The sequence below is a fragment of the Tupaia chinensis genome, unplaced genomic scaffold (assembly GCF_000334495.1).
Source record: "Tupaia chinensis unplaced genomic scaffold, TupChi_1.0 Scaffold149851_1, whole genome shotgun sequence".
Lineage (NCBI taxonomy): Eukaryota > Metazoa > Chordata > Mammalia > Scandentia > Tupaiidae > Tupaia > Tupaia belangeri.
The window spans coordinates 355,581-359,975 of NW_006209696.1; the positions used below are offsets into that span (position 1 = coordinate 355,581).

Consider the following 4,395-nt stretch of genomic DNA (forward strand, 5'->3'; position numbering starts at 1 on the left):
CTCGGTCAACCACGTGGGAGTCCAGCGACATAGCCATTATGCTAACTGCTGGTCCCACTGCAATTTTTAAAAAACATTCAATCGCTATTTATCATTTTGCTTGTAAAAGACTTTACCCAACATGAAATACTTCTCAGACCTGTCCAGTTGAGGATACTATACACATCATCATCAATAGGTAATGAACCATATCTGAATCCCACTAATGTTATGCCTCTCTATTTGTTCTCTTGCTATCCTTCTCCATATTCTTCTCTTTAATACCTTCTATTTTAAGAGGCCTTCTTGTAATCACCATTCAACAAATGGTCACAACACCAAAGGAAGGACACAATTAAGGTTTTTGATGAGTACAATTAAATAATGCCCAGGAGCACTGTATTTCTTCTCCAGCTGTACATGATGGAGCCATTCATGATATTAAGTATCTTTATAAAGAGTAATGTTTCTCCATTTACCACCATCTCATTTTTTTGTCCTATGTAACAGTTTAAGATTTCTTTCTTTCTTTTCTTTTTTTTTTTGGAGAGGTTTTTGCTATAGGGCCCATGCGTTCGCCAGAAAGACAGAGAGAGAGAGAGAAAGCGAGAAATCACCCCCAGGGGGGGATGGCCACGCTGCAATCCATTCTCCTCTGAGGATCTTGGGCACACACGCACATGTGCCCGGCATGAGTTTTAAGCCACCGGGCCCGGGACTCGAACCACAGTTGACTACATGGGAGTCCAGTGTCATAGCCATTATGCCAACCGCTGGTCCCAACAGTTTGAGCTTTCTGTTTGTGGGTCTTAAAATTCACATTCACAACTGTAAACCATATTACCTTCACCTAAGGCACACTTCAGTAAAACCAGTCAGCTTCACTGTGAAAGGAAGGAAGAAAGGAAGGAAGGAGAAAAGGAGGAAAGGAAGAAAGGAGGAAAAGAAGAAAGGAGGAAGGGAAGGAAGGAAGGAAGGGAGGGAGGGAGGGAGGGAGGGAGGGAGAGAGGGAGAAAAATTTGGAAAATAAAATTAATTGAAACCCATTTCATCATGGTTTGCAATAGGCATTCAGGTGTATTATCAGACAAAAAAGTTTTCCAGAAATAACAATTATGTCTTATGATGAGCCTCATGAAAAGCCTGGGCCTTAAGTTCACTTTCCAACACTAGGCCACTTAATTTAATATTTTCTCAAATGCTTGATTACAGAGAACCATCATGACTTGGTTAAATTTTCCAATATTAAGTTAACTTGTAGAATTCTGAATGAATTTTTGGAAAGGACCAGGGGAACATGTTTGGAGGGAGGCTCCTCTACTGTCTACCACACACTTCATTCGACAACCACCAAACCACCTCCAGGCTTTCGCTAAAAATTAATCTCAATAGCGTTTAAAAAGAAAAAAAAAGTTCTATTCAAATAGAAGAGACAAATATATACAAATTATTAAAATTTCATTGGATAGGGACAGTAGGTGGCATAGTGATTAAGGCACTGGATTCCTATGGGGTTGACATAGGAAGTCCTGGACCCAGTAGCTTGAAACTCACACCAGGTGTGTGTGTGCGTGCCCAAAATTCTAAGAGAATGGAGAAGGGACTGTGGCATGGTCATCCGCCCTGGGAGGGGTGATTTCTGGCATTCTGTCTCTTTGTCTCTTTGGCAAGTGCACATACCCCATAGCAAACATCTCTCTAAAACAATTTTTCACTTGCTCTCATTTCTCCAAAAATCTGTTAACAGGGAAGGCCTCTATGAGTGTATGCATATTACCGTTTTAATACATCAGTATTTATCCTGTCACCTTCACCCTTGCCCAGAGAGCAGTATGAGGAGTTTATTTACCCCAACCTATGGATGTTGGGCTTGGTCTGATGACTTACTTTTGGCCCTAGAACATGCGTGGACACAATGATACCATTTCTGAGAAGTTTCAATGTAATGCTAATGCGACTCTGTTGGGGTCTCTTTCTCCCTCTTTCCCACTGTCATGAAAATAGGCATGTCCCTAATTAATGGTGCTCCCATTAGCTAGGTTCAAAATCAGAGTACATACAAAAAGTGTAGCTAAAACAAACATATAGCCTGCAGTTGCTGAGATAAAATATGAAAATTAATCAATCGACTAACCAATTAATTAACATCTGTTATAAAGCACTGAGAATTGGGAGACTGTTGTGAAAACTAATGTATGATCTTATTCTCTCAAACCATGTGACTCTTAAGGCTAGACAGAATCTTTTTCATGTCCAGTGAGGAAAATGTATCACCAGCATAATTATCACCATTTGCCACAGACCTGGAGGTTGCCAAAGATCTGAAAATATCTGTTTGAACACGATTTCTTTGCAGATTAGTTAACTCAGGCCCAGATAAATTAAGAGATCAGCTCAAGGTCACATTAATGATAATAAGTAGAAGTATAAAGTATGGTCCTAGCCCCCCTTCACTGTAAAATACAACACTGCAAAGTATGCATCCATGGACCTCCAGTATGGTGGTCTATGTCTGCACCAATAGAAGTTAGCCTGGAGCACACTGTCATTTGCAAAACATATTGATCTTACATGAAGTCTTAAGACTCTTCTATATGATCCCATTAAACACTTAAGCCCAAAGTCACAGCATGTCTAGATATGCCAACTTAGCAGAGAATTCTGTCATTTAACTAACAAGCCAAATCAACAGGTTAGCTCATACATACAAAAACTCAACTCAACTGCATAGGAACATTTTCTAAAATGAATTCCAAATTACAATGGATTATGGCATAGGCAGTGAGATTAATGATCTACAGAAAAAGGCAAATCAATCCCTAAGAAACAGTAAGCAGGGGCAGGCCAGCAAATGGCATGGAGGTTAAGGTGGCTTCCCATGTGCCTAACTTTATGTCCAAGTCAGTAACTTGAAATTTATGCTGGGTGCATGTGCATGCTGTCCAAAGTCCTGAGAGGAGAACGAAAGAGAAAGGATAATGGCAAAGCCATCTGCCCGGGGGGTGATTTCTTTCCCTCTTCCCTCTTCCTCTCTGTCTCTCTTAGGCGAGTACATGTGCCCTATAGCAAACTTAAAAAAAAAGAAAAGAATAGGAATATAGGGAGGCGAAAGGGTACATAAAAGGAACGAGAGATCAGAGATGCAAAGCAGGCAGAGTGTGTCTAGCACTGCCAGGGGAAAGGAGACAGAATCTGGAGGATGTGAGCAATTTGGAACTGGAATGCAAGAGAAGCCTCTTCTGTGGGGAACACTGCCCTAGATAAGCTCATCTTAAACCATGCACTTTATTTCACTCAAATCTTACGCTCAACAAATAATCTGCTGATGACTAATTCAGTTTCCTCTGTTCTTTCAGAGAGGCAGAAAATGCCAATGACAGAATTCTCAAAGATTCCAGTCACTAGAATCCATTTATTACAAATCATTATCCTGACCTTCTGGCTTACGTATCAATTTCCCTAAGCCTAATCAACCCAGGGCTCTGGGGCCTCCAAGGTGAAAAGCATGCTTAGACTTCACCAAGATAATACCACCTGTTGAGGCCACTCCATGTTAAATCTGTAGGTCTTTGATGGGATACCCAACTTCACCTCATACACCTTCCACTGCAACATAAAACCTGCTAAGGAAAGGTGTCTTCAACAAAGACCTTTCAAAGATTTACATACTATGAAATGGTATTGAAAAAACTAATGTGCTGCCCTTATATAAATCGAACATACTTTTTAATCAGTTCTTAGGCTGTAAAGTCTACAGATTTCAAGTCTTTGACAATAGACACCTTCACTTACACTGCCTGGATTCCACAGGACCCACACGAGGGGCCAGGCAAGTGCACATGACAACTAACATAAAAACATTTCCTTCTCCCTGTGCATGTTCACTCCAAATTTTAATTATTCATTTGACACTCCATGCATGTAAAAAAAATTGTAACTCTTCAAAGAATAACAGTAGTACTCATTAATACTCATTAATTTTGACTGAGTTTCTTTAATGTCTTCTCTAGAAATTTATTTGGTTTAGTTTATTGAATTAAAAGTCATATAAAATGCTTTCAAGATGGTGCTTTCATATTTAGACTTGCATCTCTGGCTTTCTGAATTAATGTCAACTAAGTTAAGAATCTGCTGATTTGACCATCACTGAAAATTACTAAGCAAATTTCTCTCCAAGTAAATGTAGACTATTTTCTAATGCCTATTTTGGCATAATTAAAAATGCAAAGACTGACCAGATCATATTCTTTTATTTTTTCCCCCTAACCAATTTTTCTCTCTCTGACAAAACTATCAAAAGTCACCTAATCTTCCCAGATTGGAGTCTACAGGGCCACTTGAAGAGACCAAGGACGTGAGTTCAATTCTTGCTTCTCAGCCAAGACTCTATTCTTAGCCTGATACCAAGAATATTCT

At 39.6% G+C, this 4,395-nt stretch overlaps 1 protein-coding gene across 3 annotated transcripts in view; it reads right to left on the reverse strand.

The window, feature by feature from the left end:
* Positions 1–4,395, reverse strand: part of CRYBG3 (crystallin beta-gamma domain containing 3) — a 125,017-nt gene that overhangs the window by 27,727 nt on the left and 92,895 nt on the right. The gene's annotated exons all lie outside the window — the stretch shown is intronic.